This window comes from Capra hircus, chromosome 14 (genome assembly GCF_001704415.2).
Source record: "Capra hircus breed San Clemente chromosome 14, ASM170441v1, whole genome shotgun sequence".
Lineage (NCBI taxonomy): Eukaryota > Metazoa > Chordata > Mammalia > Artiodactyla > Bovidae > Capra > Capra hircus.
In genome coordinates, this window is record NC_030821.1 from 42601727 (window position 1) to 42622936 (window position 21210).

Here is a 21210-nt window from a genome sequence, read left to right on the forward strand (position 1 = left end):
TTTTCTTTTGTGGGAGCTCTCAATTCTTTTTATATATTCCATAGATACAGAGTCTGCCTAGTTGAGCATATGGATTTAATCTGCAATTTGTACAGCTCGTGGGAAGGTATTGGGTCTTTTTCCTTAGCCACAGTGACCCTGAGTTTCAATTGTGGTTTTATTTCCACCTCTGCATGTGGGTCGTCCACTGGGGTTTGCTCCTGAGGCTGCCTAGGAGGACTTGGTTTTTCCCCTGTGACAGCCAGGTATGGAGGTGGTGCAGCTGCTTGGGTTGCAGGGATTCTGTTAGCACCAGGTACTCAGGGGAGTTGGCAGCTAGAGCAGCAGGAAATATAGTGCTCTAGAAGGGTATGGCCACCAGTGTTGGCCAATACACTCCAGTATTCTTGCCTGGAGAACCCCCCTGACAGAGAAGCGTGGCAGGCCAGAGTCTATGGGATTGCAAAGAGTTGGACATGACGGAAGCAACCCTGCCTGCTTAGACAGGGTTAGATTTTTTTTTTTTTTTGAGAGTTGAGCCATGAAGGTGGCTCAGCTGCTTGGTTTGCAGGGACCCTGGCGGCTCAAAGGTATAGCGACTGCTTCTCACCCAGGAGTTATGTCCCTATCAGAGTCTTTTTTTGAGCCTTTTGTAGCTGGCGATCAGAAGGCCTCTTTGGTCAGTCTTTCTCCATAGCTCCACCCAAACCTTACCTGGGGTCCTTCTCTGTTGTTCTACACGTCAGGAACATAGAGGGGCCCACCCTGGTTGGGGGTCCTACCCTGTAGCTTGGCGTGTTAGGCACTTAAAAGGGTGCCCTGGGTGGGGTCCTACTCTATAGTTCAGTTCATCAGGCATTTGATGGGCCAGTCTTTCTATTGTTCAGCTGTTGATGCTGGCATGTGGGGAGAGAGAGGTTATAGTGATGGCTCCACCCTCTATGCATGACTCAGCAGTTTCTCCTTGCTTCCGTGGCTGCCTGGCTTTCCTCCACAGGCATTTCCCACCACAATCCCCTCCCGCAGGTCCCCTTGATCTGTCTCTCCACAGTCAACAGCAGCCCTCGCCCTGGGAATGCTCCACAATCCCTAAACTCCAGCTCCTAGCCTCTGCGCCTTCCAGGGGATCTGCATCTCTATCCAGGTATGTTTCACGACACCAAGGACTGTCTGATTCTCATTCCACTTAGACTGCCACAGATCAGCTGTTTCATCAGCCTTAAATGTTTCTACTCTGACTCAGACAATTGCCCCAATGTGGAGATTGAACCCCTGCTTCAGTTCCCCCACCCGCTGAGGGTAGGTCCAGTCCTACTAACATGCCTGTTTTTCTCCAGTTCCTTCCTCCTACTGAGTTTTGTGTGGTTCTATATGTTCTTTTCCACTGGTCAGGTACTCCTGTCTGCTCTCAGCTGGAGTTCTGCATGCACTTCTGTGTCTGAAGGTGTATTCCTGATGCATCGGTGGAGAGAGATGTACTCCACATCCACCTATTCATCCGCCGTCATGTTCTCCCTCAACATTTTCTTTTTAAATCAAGCTTATTTGCAGGAACTGATAAGAAAAAGGACAACCAAGAAAATCTTGATATGGAATGAATCAGGGAGCTCTATTTGGTATGGTAAACTATTATTTACCACATCAAATTAATCAGTATAAAAGTGGCATATATGTAGCCTGAAAAATCAATGTGGAAAAAATAAAATTCAGAAATATTCTCAGTAGTGTATTAAAATGTGGTTTCTAAAATCAGTGAATGTAATATAAATGGATAGTCACAATTAAGAAAGGTTGTAATCATTTGTAATAAGACATGAGAAAAATACCAAATTTATCATAAATTTCCATGTAAAACATGAGAGCATGAAGCTTTTAGGATAATGCATCAGTGTATTTCTACATACCATGAGTATGGGGAACTATTTCACAACTATATTTAAAACTTGTAAAAAATAAAGAAAAATTAATAACTTTTAACACATCTATATGGAAATGCTTGAACATTACAAAAGTGAATGTCCCCAAACTATATTAATAAATGTTCGTTTCACTAATGCTCAAAATTCTCCAAGCCAGGCTTCAGCAATACATGAATTGTGAATTTCCAGATGTTCAAGCTGGTTGTAGAAAAGACAGAAGAACTAGAGATCAAATTGTCAACATCTGCTGGATCATCAAAAAAGCAAGAGAGTTCCAGAAAAACATCTCTTTCTGCTTTATTGACTATGCCAAAGCCTTTGACTGTGTGGATCACAACAAACTGTGGAAAATTCTTCAAGAGATGGGAATACCAGACCACCTGACCTGCCTCTTGAGAAACCTATATGCAGGTCAGGAAGCAACAGTTAGAACTGAACATGGAACTATAGACTGGTTCCAAATAGGAAAAAGAGTATGTCAAGGCTGTGTATTGTCACCCTGCTTATTTAACTTCTATGCAGAGTACATCATGAGAAATGCTGGGCTGGGTGAAGCACAAGCTGGAATCAAGATTGCCGGGATAAATATGAATAACCTCAGATATGCAGATGACACCACCCTTATGGCAGAAAGTGAAGAGGAACGAAAAAAACCTTTTGATGAAAGTGAAAGAGGAGAGTGAAAAAGTTGGCTTAAGCTCAATATTCAGAAAACTAAGATCATGGCATCTGGTCTCATCACTTCATGGGAAATAGATGGGGAAACAGTGGAAACAGTGTCAGACTTTCTTTTTTGGGGCTCCAAAATCACTGCAGATGGTGACTTCAGCCATGAAATTAAAAGACGCTTACTCCTTGGAAGGAAAGTTATAACCAACATAGATAGCATATTATATAGCAGAGACACTACTTTGCCAACAAAGGTCCGTCTAGTCAAGGCTATGGTTTTTCCAGTGGTCATGTATAGATATGAGATTTAGACTGTGAAGAAAGCTGAGTGCCGAAAAATTGATGCTTTTGAACTGTGGTGTTGGAGAAGACTCTTGAGAGTCCCTTGGACTGCAAGGAGATCCAACCAGTCCATCTTAAAGATCAGACCTGGGTGTTCATTGGAAGGACTGATGCTGAGGCTGAAACTCCAATACTTGGGCCACCTCATACGAATAGTTGACTTATTGGAAAAGACCCTGAGGCTGGGAGGGATTGGGAGCAGGAGGAGAAGGGGACGACAGAGGATGAGATGGCTGGATGGCATCACTGACTCGATGGACATGAGTTTGGGTAAATTCCGGGAGTTGGTGATGGACAGGGAGGCCTGGCGTGCTGTGATTCATGGGGTTGCAAAGAGTCGGACAAGACTGAATGACTGAACTGAACTGAATTCACTCATAATGAGAAAATACAAATTAGAAGTTCACTAATTTATTATTTCCCTATTATTTACAAGTTTGACAATAAAAAAAGTTAGTGAGTTTGTGGTAAAAACTAGCATTCTTATTGTGGTCATGGAGAATTAAACAACTTCAATTAGAGTTATTTGGGTTATATCAAGTGATACTATATAACGTAAATCCTTATATGTTAATTCTTTGAAATGGTGCTCACTTTTAGGAATATTTTCTTACACTGACAAATGTATGAAAACATATGTAGAATACCATCATTTCTGCTGCTGCTAAGTCGCTTCAGTCATGTCGGACTCTGTGACCCTATAGATGGCAGTCCATCAGGCTCCCCCATCCCTGGGATTCTCCAGGCAAGAACACTGGAGTGGGTTGCCATTTCCTTCTCCAGTGCATGAAAGTGAAAAGTGAAAGTGAAGTCAGTCAGTCATGTCTGACTCTTAGGGACCCCACGGACTGCAGCCTACCAGGCTCCTCCTTCCATGGGATTTTCCAGGCAAGAGTACAGGAATGGGGTGCCATTGCCTTCTCCAACTGTCGCTGCAGTATGATTTAAAGGAACTAAACACTGAAATAGTTTACTGTCCATCCAGAGTTGACAGTAGTATTTAAAACTGCTGTCACACAATGGAATACTAACTAAAGAAATAGCTCTATATGAACAAGTAATTTCAGGGTATAATGTTTAAAACAAACAAACAAACAAAAAACAAGAAGAAAATGCAAATAGTTGCATGCTACTGTTTTTCCAAGAAATATTGGTGGATACAGATATAAAAGACACATTTGCTTATGTTAAAATTTTACAAAGGGGAATGGGTAACTACAGTATTCATGAAATAATTATCCATGTAAGTGGGAAATAAAATGTGTGTGGGTGTAAGCAGTAGAAACTAAACCTCTCTGCATATGTCTGTTTTGCAGATTTGACTTTGAGATCATGTATAGTACACCTGTGGCTTATTCATGTCAATGTATGACTAAAACCACCACAATATTGTAAAGTAATTAGCCTTCAGTTAAAATAAATAAGTTAAAAACATACTTTCTGAAAATTCATTTATAAAAATCTAAAGGCAAGTAAACAAACCTAAGACTATGTTAAATTGATGACATAGCTATTAACTACCAAGGAGAGTTATTTCAAGACAGTTTAAAATCCAGTAATTTGGTTAGTTTCCATAGTCTATATACTTTATGAGAAAATAGCTACAAATAAAACACAAAAGCAAAAATTTGAACTCTCTCAGTTATTAGAGGTAGTGTTACTATTGCAATTCAGAAACTATTGTAAGTGTATTGCAGGTTAAAATAAATGACTATGCTGGTGTCATAGAAAAGTGGATTTTTATTCAGGAGAAACAATATAAAAGTAAGTTTAGCAACATTAAGTAAAACTCTATTATCTTCAATGAATAAAATATGGAAGTAAGATTTTATAGTCTATTTTATTTTATGAAAACTATTTCCTAACTGTCCAGAAAAAGCCTAGAAACAGTAACTAAACCAGTAATAAGCCTCCAATACCCAGGTTTTGGTGTCTAAATGACATTTTCAAAGTAAAGGATTGGGGCTCTCTGGAAAAGTGCTGATTCAAAATTTGGGGCATGAAATATACAAGATGATCCTAAAAACTGTTAGATTAGAAAGGGAATAAGATTATAAGGACTTCTAGGCTCATGGCCAGAAAACTCTGCCACAAACTACTTTGGATAATCTATACATTTAATGAAAATGTTAAATCTTTTTGAATACACATGATTATAATATAATGTAAAAGGCAAAAAGAAATCAAACACTAAAAACTCACTGGTTACCTTTGAACAATGTGACTGTTCATCTTGGTTTATCAAAGGCAGGCAACCTGGCTTATTCTGCTTTTCCAGCATAATTATTAAATAGTGTCTTTTTATTTAAAAAATGTACTGATTTGGAGAATAATTTGTATATTCAACTGACCTTTGTAGGATGCCAGAGGGCCAACATATTAAATTAAAAAATGGCAAATAGAGGTGGCAAAAAAAAAAACGTTTTATTTTGACTTATTTGTTTAAAGAACACTGTACTTCAGCACAGGTGGCACTAGTGGTAAAGAACCTGCCAGCCAATGCAGGAGACAGATACAAGAAACATGCATTGGACCCCTGGGTTGGGAAGATCCCTTGGAGGAGGGCATGGCAGCCACTCCAATATTCTTGCCTGCAGAATCCCATGGACAGAGGAGCCTGGTGGGCTACAGTCCATGGGGTAGCAAAGTTGGGCACAACTGAAGTAGCTTAACAGGCACTTACTTCAGCAAAACTAGTAATTTAGACAGATTTTCTTTCCTTTCTAAGATTTTTTTTTAATTGGATCACTTTTAAAGTCTTTATTGAACTTGTTACATTATTGGTTCTGTTCTATGTTTGGTTTTTTGGCCACAAGGCATGTGAGATCTTAGCTACCTGATCAAGGGGTGGAACCTACATCTCTTGCATTGCAAGGCAGTCTTCATCATTGAACCACCAGGGAAGTTTCCTGAGACAGAGGTTTTTTTGATAAAGTATTGCAGCTAACTAATATATAAGTATTGATAGAACTTTTGAAATCAATAGTTTTTCAACATCTATTTGATAAATGAATCTAGGTAATGAACATCAATAAGGGAGACAGATATTATCTCATTTTCACTGGAATCATATCATGTCACTTATGAAATATTTTTTGCCAGAAACTTAGATGTTATGAAGTTTATTATCTTTCTATCTTTTCTAATCACCAGTTTACAAAACATACAAGGAAGGGAGAAACATGTTAAATAATACCTGAAGGAGGTGATTAGCAAAGTTCAGTCTACAGGAAACTATAGGCCAGATCCCAGTTTCTTAAATGTATAAAATGTTAGGGGATGGAAAAAAAATCAACACATGCAAAGGATCCTATAAATTAAATGAGTCTTATGAAACATATTGCTTCATTACAACATGCAAAGTTAATTTGGATATGGTTTAACACTAACTCTTTAAACTATTATAGGACAATCATGCAAACTGATGGATACTTCATGACATCAGGGTATAGAATGATTTGAAATATGTTTCAAACAGCCCTTCCATTTAAGAAAAACACACTGGTATATTTATGGATCAAACATATGTGGTCTGGAGTTTTATTTAACATAATTGGAGGGAGGATGTGTGGGGGTTATAGATGAAATCTTTTGGGGTCAGATGTTCATAATTATTGAAGCTGTGCAGTAGGTGAGTGATAGATATGTAGGTGGAGGTTATTTTATCATACAAAGCTTTAATTTTATATGTTAAAAATTTTCCACAATAAAATGTTTATCCAAAAATGCAGAAAATTTGAATACATGCCTATTCATCCAACAAGTATAACAGAAATACATTTAATCGCTATGTATCTTCTTTGAGACAAGCCATGCTTCTCTCTATTCCAGATCATTTTGAGTTGGAGATGAGCAGAGGGAAACATTTCTTTCATACATGAAACATCTTGTTCTCATCCACTCAGACCTGAAAGGGAGAATGAACCCCATTCATGTAATTCCCAGACCCTGCTACTCTCATAAAGCCAAAATTCTTTCAGAAATAGTCTTTCCTTTGTAATCTGGTATTAAGTGGTAATACTATTTTACCCCTAAATGGAAAGTCATTAAAAAAGTTCAGTAACTAGTTAAACGTACCCATGTATGGCCTATTTTTGAAACACAAAAGTACAAAATAATATCTGTATACAAATTCTTTTCATCTAAACTTGACTACAAAGTAATAACACTCATAATAAAAATTGAAAGACTGAAAGAGCCATTATTTATTGCCTCTTATAGCATGAGGCTTATGCTTATACTTTAGCGATTTCTGTTAAAATACTCTGCCATTGACATCACCACTTTGCTCAAGGAATCTTGTTTTTTTCTTTAAATCAGAGCATGCATCTTATAAGAACATATTATGGATATAAAACTACCATTTTAAATATCTCTTTATTTAGTATAATGTGCAGATGACACTATTCATTTTTATAACTTGAGAATCCAGAAATAGTTGGCTATGTTTAGAGTAACCTTTATCTAAAGAGATAAATCTGAGAGCTTAACACATGGAATCAATGCTCTATTTTAATCAATAAAATAATATTCTGTAAACTAAGGGAAAGGAGAAGCCATTAACAGTAATACTAAGCATGTTTTGTTTTGAAAATTTTTTTACTGTAAATTTTTCATGTGCTTTAAAAATTGTAATAGCAACAGAGATCAAGTTTTAAAGAGTGGGGAGACCATCAACAACATTAAAACACTTCCTTTGAGCAAACTCCCTCTAAGATGTTTCATATGGTATTCCTGCAGCTACTCTTATCACATAATATTACTTGTTTAGAATATTGGGGATTCTGGTCCCATTGAGTCAAAGAAAGAAGATGTAAAATCTTTGTTTCAAATCTCAGACCCTTTAAAAGTGTACTATTTTTGTAGTTCATTTTTAATGTTTAGGTCATTTCCCCTTTTCAGGCTGTGAGTTTAAGAATGCCCAAAGACTGTATAACAAATCCACTCAAAAACCAATGAATGATCTCATAAAATATATATGCAGTTTGGGAAAGATATCTTGTTCATTTTATATTCACTTCATGATTCTATAATATACGTGAAAATATGTTTTATTATTTAAAAAGTTATGTATAAAAGATTTGGATAGGAAAAGAAATGATAATTGGGTTCTAAAGCCTTTCATCTCTAGATCATTAGTAACCAATATCTCCAACTCAAAAGGGCAATGTATTTACCATCTACTCATCATTATCCTCCAGAAAAACAGCACTTATGTATAACAAAGAAAGAGTTACTAGGTAACTGGTAAAAAATGAGCTATTGTAATTTTTGGTATACTCACAAATTAAAGCCGTATGCTATGCAGTTCAAACTACTTAACAGTCTGACAGGCAATGTTGTGTGGGAAAATCAGAAGTCTTTCCCTCTATATCTTTCAGATGCAGTTTGGGCTATGTAGTAAACTATAAGGTCCTTTTAATTTTATGTCTATATTTTAAATTCCCCTTATATAATAAAATTTTTATATAATAAAATAAATTTTATCAGAAATACTGCAGTGATGACATTTTGACAGAAAATACACAAATATGTGAGGACATTTAAAAATCTATGACTAAGGACCAGGTAAGAACATTGCTCCTTCAAAGGTAAATTTTCTCTCTTAAAAAAACATACTTTATTTTGGTTTTCACCATTACTTTCTAAAGAGACAAAAAATAAAATAAAAAAAAAAAAAACAAAAAAACCCAGGTCAAATGTTATTTTGGAGTAGCTTACATTTAGGTTGACTTACTTATTAACTTTGGTATGCTGCTAAGTCACTTCAGTCGTGTCCGACTCTGTGTGACCCATAGACAGCAGCCCACCAGGCTCCCCAGTCCCTGGAATTCGCCAGGCAAGAACACTGGAGTGAGTTGCCATTTCCTTCTCCAATACATGAGAGTGAAAAGTGAAAGTGAAGTCGCTCAGTCGTGTCCAACTCTTAGCGACCCCATGGACTGCAGCCTACCAGGCTCTTCCATCCATGGGATTTTCCAGGCAAGAGTACTGGAGTGGGGTGCCATTGCCTTTTCGAACTTTGGTGTAGTCTGATCTAATTAATTCTAAATCAAAGGCTGTCAAAAATAACAAATATCAAGTGCTAGGGTAGGGTGCTTAATTAAGAAACTTGAGTCTTCCTTGTTTTTGGATGAAAATTGATATCTTCCTAATTTACCAAGACTTTTTCAAGAAAAAACAGTAAAGTGGAATGTGAGGCAATCAGAGTTTATGATTGGCATAGATTCTTATTTATTATGATTATACAGACCTAAGTGTGTCCTAGGAAAAATGAAGAAAAATGTCTATTTAATAGACATATCTTTTAATTAAATAACTCTCATAAGCCTCAACTTCTGTTACTTCTTATATTTTTGACAACATATGTGGACGTGGCTGTGTGTGCATTTGCATTGTTTATTTTTTAAAAATCAGTTCTATCTTTCCTTGAATTCTCTCCAGCTTAATTACATTCTCTTCTCACAGAGTATAAAAACATAGACTTGACAATAATCAGTAAGTCCTCGTTAATTAAAATACATGCACAAAACTGTTCTTGATCATTTAATAACTAGAAATAAATTAGTCTGTTTTTTTCAGTCTGATGAGCCAGAATGGGATATAAAAATTCATTGTGTAAATTGTCTTCAAATAATAATTAATGAAAAGTGATGATGCATGTATCTAAAATTCAAAACTCAAAAAGTCTAGGGTTATGTACATTTTTTTTAAACATGAATATGATGAATGTGGCATTTCTGAGGGACATTAATATGAGGAAATTGGTAAGTCATTTATTTTGTGATTGACAATAAAGTTATACTTGTCTTTATTTATGCCAATTATTTCTTGGGGAGGGAAAGAGAGGGAAGTTCAAGAAGGAGGGCACATATGTATACCCCACATATGATTCATGTTGATGTGTGGCAGAAACCAACACAATACTATAAAGCAATTATCCTTCAGTTAAAAGATACATAAATTTAAAATTTAAAAGAATTCTTTCTAGCACTATGGTTAATTTTTATACTAGGTGTGATTATTCAGCTAAAGACAATGAGAACTAAAGAAATGAAATTCTCTGTGGTTCTGGATTTTAAAAATGAATACATGATGTGTATTGCTTTAATCAATGGTGTTTATTAACTGGTATTAAGTAGAATGGCATAATGGATATGTCAGGTTGATTTATTTATCTCCCTGGGTTCTTGTCTCATCACAACAAAATTTTGGAACAATGGACTAAAGGGTTTAAAACAACAGACAAAGTATAGTTCTGTTATAGCTCAAGAAGACATATCTTTTATTAAACAGATATCCCAAGACATGGGAGCAGGCTGACCCCAAAGGAGTCATCCTAACGATCCTTCTTGGCTTCTCCATTCTTATCCATCACCTCCTTTTGGTTGCGCCTTGTGCACAACATTAGTCAGTATTAGTATTCTAACTAGTCAATTACATTAACTAGAATACACATTCTTTTACTATGCAACAAATGCACCATCTAACAGTGATACCAGATTCACTTTTGGCTTCTTAACATTTAGGTTCTCCCCTAGAATTACCCATCTTATTTGTTTATGTTACATTCAGTCTGTATTTCTCACTTCCAAATAATGCAGCCAAGACTTTGTCCCTGTTCTTGAACATTCTACATTCAATTTCTTAATAAATTCTGTCAATGTATTCTTTAAAATAACTGGTTAATGTCTTCCATTGTATTAAAAATATATTAGGTATTTTTCATTATTGTTTTAAGTTTGCATTTAGGCTTTGATGTGATGCTTTATATTTTGTGATTTGGTTCAAAATCTGGAAACATAAAAATTCCCTTATCAATATATACTTGTCAAAATTTATATATGAAACATGCCATTTCCTTCTCCACAGGATCGTCCCAACTCAGGGACCAACCCACATCTCTTGCATTGGCAGGCAGATTCTTTACCATGGGGAGTTTTAAATATCTACAGGGTACTAAAAGAAAATGCTAATTTTCCCCCTGCTGACAAACTCTATCTCAGGAGACAAAGGAAAAAAAAAAATAAGGATTGTTAATATGGATGTAAATGAATGAACATAGAGAATCTGTCTTATGAGATGATAATGATGTGACTTTAAGAGAGATTTCACATCATATATGGTTATATGTGCTGTTCCAAGTGGTATTCTCAACACCTATTATAAGTGAATAAATGAATTTGGGGAAACATTTCCCCAAAAAACTCTCAAAATGGTTCTTTATAAAATAAAGAATGATGTTGGTGAAAATGAACATGGGGAGCTGTCAACGAAAATCAAAGTGCTTTTATGAGGTCTTTTAATGAGCACAGATTAAAAATAAAAATACACCACAGAACAGAAATTGGAAGACTGACTCTGAAAGTGTATTATCATTTTCAAACCCTTAAAGCAAACAAAGCTTTTTAGCTATATAGTGAGCAAGATTGTGAAAATTCTTATCCTTGAGCCAAATGCTGCAATAATAGACAGCAAAAGAGGGAAAGATCACCTTCTTAACTTCAATTTTGTTTCCATTTTTTGTGTCAAGGAGAATAAACTTCATGTTGGAAGGATGAAACTAAAATGGTGATGAGAAATAAAATTCAGAATAGTTGAAGAGATAAGAAAAGAAAAAGTGAAACAAATCTCCAAAGACTTCACTTTTCTGGCTCAGGAGGTATCTAACTTAGGGCACTGAGTAATTCCAAAGATAAGATCAATGCCAGTAATCTTTGAAGAGTTATTGAAAATAGGGGAACTGCCATGAGAATAAAGAAAAACAAATGTCCTAAGTTTCTGAAAAGGTTAGGCAGTGTCTTAAACCTATAGACCAGGGATCTTGACATTTATGCTCAGTAAAATATTTGAAGGGAAACTAAATGGATGAATGGTCTTTGAGTACTGAAAAAGGTCATGATTAGCAGCAGTCAGCATGTGTTCACCAAGAATAAGATATGGTATACTGTCTCCATTCCCTATTTTTAACATAATAACTTGGTTGGTGTTCTAGAGTACTGATATAGAAATAAGTCATCTATATTTACAAAATGTTTTTATTCTTCTTTTATACAGATGGAATTACAGGAACTAGATAATAATGGTGATAGGCAGACTCATTACTAATTAAATGACCCAATAAATGAATATTAATTACTAATGTAACATCATCTTGAATATATATAAAGCTATCTTCATTTTTTTTTCCAGTAATAAGGAAGAAATGTTAGGTGACTGCAATGGTAGGTGTTTCAAATTTCATGTCATGAGTCCAAGCAAGGAGGATTTTATATACTTTCAAGTATGGAAGTGGATTAGAGATAAACCAAGAATATGTGACATTTATAAGATCAAAAAATAGCTGCTCCACAGGTAGACAGTTACAGCAAAGGAAGACATAGAATCTCTTTATGGTCTCGGAAAGAACTTAAGATTTGCAGACTTAGGGATGACGCACTGATGCACCGATGGAAACTATTCAAAGAGGTCAATACAGTTTGAGATAAAAGACTACAGGAAACTAGTCATAGGGAAGATATTTTAGTTTGAAACATTCTTCAGACAGTTGAGAAAAAGAACCAGATTGACACTGTAACCAAGGAAATCAAGTTTGAAATAAGAGTAACTACACTGTGTCCAGAGGCTACCCTGGTGGTTCAGTGGTATGGAATTCTCCTGCCAATGCAGGAGATGTGGGTTCAATCCATGGATTGGGAAGATCCTCTGGGGAAAGAAATGACAACCCAGTCCAGTATTCTTGCCTGAAAATTCCCATGGATGGAAGGGCCTGGCATGCTATAGTCCACAGGGTTGCAAAAAGAGTTGGACACAACTTAGCGACTAAACCCACATACACAACTGTGTACAGAATCAATGCAAAATTCCCAAAGTACTAATTTCAAGGTTCAGAATATGTTTGGGAAAAAATTTTCTACCAAATCGGAGTTATTTTTAAACACCATGGACTTTCAGGCTTTGCAGAAATAAAGTTTTATCTATATATTCTTTATTGTGGTAAGAAACACAAAACATAAAATGTACCATCTTGACCATTTTTGTCCAGTGTAGTAGGGTTAAATGTATTCACATGGTTATGAAACAGATTTCCAAAAATGTTTCATCTTGCAATCTGAAACTTTATGACTGTTAAACAACTTTTTGTCTTACTCCCAGCCCCTGGTAACCACTTTCCTACTTTATATTTCTATGAATTTGGCTCCTTTAAATATTTTATATAAGTGGAATATTGAAGTATTTGTCATCCTGTGACTGGCTTATCTCACATAACATAATCTTAAAGGTTCATCCATGTTGTAGCATGTGATAGGATTTTCTTTCTTTTTTAGAATGAAAAATATTTCATTGTATATATGTCACATTTTATTTATCCGTTTCTCTCCTGATGCAGATGGGTTGCTTCTACCTTTGGCTATGAATAGTACTACCATGTGTAGAGGCATAGAAGTGCCTTTTTGAAACACTATTTCAATTATTTTGACATACACCCAGAATATTGTGACTCAATTTTTAATTGTTTTAAAAAATGAAAACCTTTCCATAGCAGTTGTACCATTTACAATATCTGATGATTTGTGATGTTGAGCATCTTTTCAAATGGTTATTGGCCATTTGTATATCATCTTCAAAAAATATTTGTTCAAGTCCTTTGACCATTGTTTAATTGTGTAGTCAGGTTACTTGATTTTTTTCTTGTTGAATTGTATGAGTTCTTTCTACATTTTGGATATTATCCTCTTATCAGATATAAGATTTGCAAATCTTTCTCTCATATTATAGTTTACATTTTCACTCTGCTGACTGTGCTTTTATTGTGCAGAAACTTTTTGGTTTGATGCCTGATAGATTAATTTTTTTTCTTTTGCTTTTGTTTTTTGTGATTTCTTGGAAATCATTGCTAAGTTCAATGCCATGAAGATTTCACCCTTTGTATTTGTCTAGTAGTCTCACATTTTTAGGTCATAGATTTATGTCTTTAGTTTGGATTATTTTTCTGTATGTAGCATAAGATAATGTGAATGTGTTAGTAATAAGATAATAATTCAACTTAATATTTTGCATTTGGAGATACAGTTTCCCCCAAACCATTATTGAAGTGTCTATCCTCTACACATTAGTGACCTTGGCACACTTGTTGAAGATCAGTTCAGTTCAGTTCAGTCACTCAGTCATGTCTGACTCTTTGCGACCCCATGAATCGCAGCACGCCAGGCCTCCCTGTCCATCACCAACTGCTGGAGGGAACTCAGACTCATGTCCATCGAGTCAGTGATGGCATCCAACCATCTCATCCTCTGTTGTCCCCTTCTCCTGTTGCCCCTAATCCCTCCCAGCATCAGAGTCTTTTCCAATGAGTCAACTCTTTGCATGAGGTGGCCAAAGTACTGGAGTTTCAGCTTTAGCATCATTCCCTCCAAAAAGAACCCCCAGGACTGATATCCTTTAGAATGGACTGGTTGGATCTCCTTGCAGTCCAAGGGACTCTCAAGAGTCTTCTCCAACACCACAGTTCAAAAGCATTAATTATTCGGCACTCAGCTTTCTTCACAGTTGAACTCTCACATCCATACATGACTACTGGAAAAGCCATAGCCTTGACTAGATGGATCTTTGTTGGCAAAGTAATGTCTCTGCTTTTGAATATGCTATCACAACAATATATGCAGGAATTTCTTTCTGGACTTTCTATTGTATTTCATTGGTCTATTTGTGTGCTTTATGCAACTACCATGTTATTTCAATTACAAAAGCTGTTAGGGTTCTCCAGAGAGAGAGAGCCAAAACAATCTATGTATATATATTATAACATAATATATGTATATAATCCAGGAAGCTTGAGATCCCAGAAGACCCAATGTTTCAGTCTGCATGTGAAGTACAGGAAAGACTAAGATCATGGCTTAAACTGTCAGGCAGGAAGAGATCCCTATTATTCAGCCTTTTTGTTCTTTTCAACTGGTGGAATGAGGCTCACCATCCACGTTTGTGCAGGCAATCTGCTTTAATCAATACTGATTCAATTGTAAATTTCATCCAGAAAAACTCACAAACACATCCAAAATAATGTTTGGTCAAACTTCTGTTCATCATGCGGCCCAGTCAGAGTCACACATAAAATTAATCATAACAGTAGCTTTGTAATATGGATTGAAATCAGAAAGTTCAGGTCCTCCAACTTGGTTCTTTTTAAAAATAGTTTGAGCAGTTTAGACTTTCTGAAGATTCCATGCAAATTTTAGGATGAAATTTTCTATTTCTGATAAAAAAAAAAAAAACACTGAGGTGATACGGATAGAGATTTAATTGAATTTCTAGATTGTTTTGGATAGTATGGACACCTTGATAATATTAAGTCTTCCAATTCATTAACATAAGATTGTTTACATTTATTCATGCCCTTTATTTCTTTCAACAATGCTGTGTAGTTTTCAGTGTACAAGTCTTTCACTTCCCAGGTCAGATTTATTCCTAAAAACTGTGTTCATTTTGATGCTATCATAAAAGGAATTGTTTTCTTTATTTTCTTTCTGTATTTATTTAAAATGTCTAGAAACGTAAATTTTTTCCCTCTGTGTGTATATGTCAGTTTTGTGTTCTGTAAACTTGCCAAATATATTTATTAGTCCTATCATTTTTTTGTGTGTGGAATCATTAAGGTTTCCTGCATATAAAATCATGTCATCTATGAATAGAGATTATTTCACATTTTCTTTTTCAGTTTGAATGCCTTTTATTTCTTTTTCTTGCCTAACTGCTTTGGCTAGAACTTCTGATATGTTGAATAGAAATGGTCAGAACAGATATTTATGCCTTGTTCCTAATCTCAGAGGAAAAACTTTCAGCTTTTTACCATTGAGTATTATGTTCAGTTCAGTCGCTCAGTCGTGTCTGACTCTTTGCGACTCCACGAATCACTGTATGCCAGGCCTCCCTGTCCATCACCAATTCCAGGAGCTCACTAGACTCATGTCCGTCGAGTCAGTGATGTCATTCAGCATCTCATCCTCTGTTGTCCCCTTATCCTCTTGCCCCCAATCCCTCCCAGCGTCAGAGTCTTTTCCAATGAGTCAACTCTTCATATCAGGTGGCCAAAGTACTGGAGCTTCAGCTTTAGCATCATTCCTTCCAAAGAAATCCCAGGGCTGATCTCCTTCAGAATGGACTGGTTGGATCTCCTTGCAGTCCAAGGGACTCTCATGAGTCTTCTCCAACACCACAGTTCAAAAGCATCAATTCTTTGGCGCTCAGCCATCTTCACAGTCCATCTCTCACATCCATACATGACCACAGGAAAAACCATAGCCTTGACTAGATGGACCTTAGTCAGCAAAGTAATGTCTCTGCTTTTGAATATGCTATCTAGGTTGGTCATAACTGTTCTTCCAAGGAGTAAGTTACTTGTTGGCTTTTCATAAATGAAAGTAGTTTTCTTCTATTCTAAGTTTGTTGAGTGTTTTTATCATGAAAGGGTATTTATCTTGTCAAATGCTTTCTCTCCGTCTATTGAGATGACTGTGTTTTCGCCCTACATCTTGTTTTTGTACTACTCTGATTGATTTTTGCAGGCTGATCTATTTCACATTCCAGGATTAAATCCCATTCCAGGATTAAATGGTCATGGTGCATAATCATTTTAATGTGCTATTGGTCAGTTTGCTAGTATTTTATTGATGATTTTAACATTAATACTCATCAACACTATTAGGCAGTTGATTTCTCGTAGTGTCTTTGGCTTTGGTATTAGGGTACTGTTGAGTTTACAGAATGTGACTGAGAGTATTCCCTCCTCTCAAGTCTTTTGGAAGAGTATCAGAAAGATAGTTGTTAATTTTTCTTTAAGTGTCTGGTGAAATTCTTCTGTGAAGAAATCTAGATTTGGACATTATTGTTGGGAGGGTTTTGTTATTAATTCAATCTCCTTACTCATTTTTGGAATATGATCAGTTTTTCCACTTATTTATGATTCAGTTTAGTGGGGCGTGTGGTCTAGAGATTTTTAAATTTCTTCTAGGTTATTTAATCTGTTGGCATACAGTTGTTCACAGTGTTCTCTTATAATCTTTTTGTTTCTCTGCATTATTTGTAATGACCTTACATTTCTGATTTTAGCTAGTTCAATTTTCTTTTTCTCTTAGTTAATCCAAACAAGAGCTTGCCAATGTTGTTAACATTTTCAAAATAACAATTATTTTGATTGTTTTTTTCTATTGATTTTATTATCTGTTCTCTGTTTTATTAATCCTTTCCCTTATCTTTATTATTTTCTTGTTTCTGCTGCTTTTAATTTGTTCTGTTCTTTTCTAATTTCTTAAGGTGTATGGTTAGGTTATTGATTTAATATATATATATTAAAAATACATGCTTTATAGTTATAAAATTCCTTCTTAGAACTGCTTTTCCTGTATCTCATGTTTAGCTATGTTGTTTTTTCCTTTTCATTTGTTTCAAGGTATTTTTTTCATTCCCATGTGATTTCTTCTTTGACTCATACTTATTTGAGAGTGTAGATTTTAGTTTCCATATGTATGTGAATTTTTTAGTTTTTCCTATGCTATTGATTTTAATTTCATTACATTGTGATTAGAAAAGATACTTTGTATGATTGCAATCTTTAAAATTTTTTTTTTTATTAATTTCGTGGCCTACCAGGTGGTCTATCATTAGTACTGTTCCGTGTGCATCTGCAAAGAATATATTCTTCTGTTTTTGTATGAAATGTTCTATATGTCTGTTGGATCCAGTTGGTATGTAGTATTGCTTAAGTCTTCTTTCCTTATTGATCTTCTGGCTTGTGTTCTATCCATTATTGAAAATGAAGGATTGAAAAACCACTTTACCATGCTGTTGTCTATTTCTCCCTTCAGATCTGTTAAGTTCACTTCATATATTTAGGGGTTCTGAACTTGGATATGTAAATACTTAGTGTTATATCTTCTTATTGAATTGCCCGTTTTTCATTATAATATGACTTTCTTCATCTTTTATAACTGTTTTTGACTAACTTGACCACATATAGGGGGTTTCCTCATGGTGCTCTGCCCTATACATTGTAGGGGAAGGGATGTAGATGGGCGTGATGAAAGCTGTGAATTTTTCTGTCTCTCTTTTGCTGGAATACTTTCTTGGTTTTATAATGGCTTAAATGCTAATGTCTAGAGTTTCACAAAAGTGTTTTAGTCCATATATTGCTGTTAATTGTATGTCTCTGTGGAGGAAGGATGGTCTATAGTTTCTGGTCTGCCATTTTACTGATGTGACTCTAGAGCTAGAACTCTAAACGCCCTTCATTAAGAACAAGGGAAGTAGTAATATAGTTTTCTTTTTTTTTTTAAGCTACTGTAGTTAAGTTTTATCTAGAATATTTTATTCACTTCTGGAAAGCACACATTAACACCTACAAAGACCAAGTAGACCATATCTAATTTAAGAATCCAGAATTTTTAAAGGACTCAAAATTAGAGGAAAAGAGCTTGAGACACCAATAGGCATCAGAAAGTAATGGCTTAGGAAATCATGTTTGTTAATCTTTGTATTTGAACCTTCATGCTTAGTATACAGTAGAGGGCTCAAATATTACTTATTTTCAAACTGATTGCAATATTATGAATTAGTAAGATATCCCAGCTTCAAGAGTTGGGTTAATGTGTCTGTTCCCACTGTTATCAATCAATCAACATTTACATATAAGCTGACATGACTACCTGATTATATTTTTAAGGATACCAAAAAGTCAGGGAAATGCACACTACCTATTTTTACCCAATAAATAAAAGAAGGCTTCAGATTTTGAAATAAGATATTATATTTTGAAATTAATTTCATTCTTCTAAATAGTAAGAATATCCCCCTAAAAACTTTTAACCAGTACATCACTGAATATGTGTCTTAAAAGTGATGGAGATAGGAAGAGTTTCTGATTAGATTTAATAACTACTAGAACCATAATTGAATACCTTATGAGGAAAGTTTCTAATGATTGTTTTCTTTTAAACTATTCAATTTCATTGTGGATAGCACAAACAATGTTGTAGGGGGTAATAATAATGTTTAGCAATTTTTCTTATAAATTATAGTTGCAATTAAAGCCACCACTTTATTCAAGGCATTCAATTCACTTGTTTATTAAGCATTTATTTTTATTCTTTATCTTATTAATTCAATAAATATTTTAAAAGGGCAGGTAACTGAGGCTGTTTTTATATTCTCATAATGCTTGCCATTAGTTGGGTAAAAAGCTTATAAAGCAATTCTCTGGGTACCCCTATTAATTAGGTGTTATTGATCCCCATTTTACAAATGAGGAAATTGAGGCTAACAATTTGAACAAGAGCTTATTAGTAGTTGCTGGTAGAATTTAGATTCAAATTCACACACATCTGATTCCCAAACCTAGGCTCTGCCCCTATTTAAACTATTTTTGAAAATGTTTATTTTCACTTATTTTAATGTTTCACTTATTTTTCTGATAAAGGGACACTGTTCAAGGTAATTTAAGGTGACAGATTAAAAATATTTTAGACTGATTCATAGATATAAAGACCAAAATGATGTTAAGATAAAATATTAATTAAATCCATGTTCTTATAATAAAATAATGTGACTTTTTCTATAAAAATTAAGCTTCAACATTTTTAATTGTGTGTCTTGATTTCAAACACTGACCTCATGAATATCACTAACTCATCTTCATTTTTGTCAACTATTTACTCTGATTTTTGTCTTGGAAAATGATATCCTCTCCCATATAATAAAGTAGCCATTTGGGTTTAGCTTAGGATGGCTAGAAAGAAATGTGATTTGATCTGCATCTTCCTCAAGTCAAGCATAGCAATATGGGTTATGCTTCACTTTAATGGACACAAATATGCACCAGATTCACATAACAGCATTTGCATTTATATACATAGAAATCAGAAACTGAATAACCTTGGGCCACTTATTTGCACTTGAGGTTTTCGATACTTTATTTGCAGAAGAGAATTGAATTAGATAATTTGTCTCCAACTGATTTCCTAGAACTATTTGTTAAAATGACCTCAATACAAATTTGATGTTTTGAAAGACTCTTTATCCACCATCTCTTAAGGCATAGCACATTATGGAAACATAATTTATGTACTTTTAAATATAAGTGCCACGTGACATATAGGCTCAGTTGATACATTTATAACCAAATGGAAATAATCAGTGCCTTGGTTGGCTTACTGTGGGTAAATGTCTGTTTTTCTTCAGACATCTTTTACTTTAAAGTATTTCAAAGATAAGTTAGAGATCTTTTAGAGGCCATGGAATCCCAGGTAGGAATCCATTTCACTGAATGATTGCTAAACTCTCTTTCAATTTGGGTAATCTTGCAAGTCTTCCTTCCTTTTCTTTAAAGCATTGAAATAAGAATTTCAAATTGCTTTCCTGAATAGGAAAGGAATGTAGTACTGGGAATTTCTTGGTGAGAAAATAAATTAATCATTTTAACCTGATTCACTTTGTGTTTTCTCATTTCAGAACGAATGTTAAGTCAACAAATAATGCTTTTTTGAGACTGTCTTTTTCTTTCAATTGAAAACTTAAAAGAATTGCAAGTATGCTTGTAGTGGATAATGGACCTCTTAATATTTCTCAAGACTTGTTTTCTTTGCATATATAGCAATTATTATATTATTGTTGGTTTTGAGCCATGGAGTAAGTAAAACATGTATATTTTAGTTTCAAAAAGAAGGTTGGAATATAGAATAATTGCCTTTTAAAAGGCAAAATGATGAAAGGTGTGGACCAGTGATTACTGGAAAGCCACTGTTTAAAATAGCTCCTTTTGGGACTTCCCTGGCAGTGCAGTGATTAGGAATTAGCCCTTCCATTGCAAGAGACAAGGGTTTGATCTTTGATCAGAGAACTAAGATCCCACATAACTCACAGCTAAAATATTTTTTTAAATAAAATAAAATAATTCCTTTTATCTTAATGAGTTCTTTCTATAGTCACATATTATTTTTATGCTCATGGAAAAGTCATTACTTTCTAATTTATTGTGAATTTTTATTATTAGCCTTATGTATATTCCTCATATTGTGCATATTCAGAATAATAACATAAGATTATTTGGTGTCATAACTCATCTAATTCTAGTAATATTGATAGCTTTTCCTCATAAAATGTTTTAAAATATGCAATTATCTAATTAAAGGGTCACAAAAATTTGGAAAATTATTTTATTTACATTTTATAGTTGAAACCTGGAGGCTTAAGTGAGTTGCATGAGAACTTTAATTAAAGGAAAATATACTTTCATAATTTAAATATACTG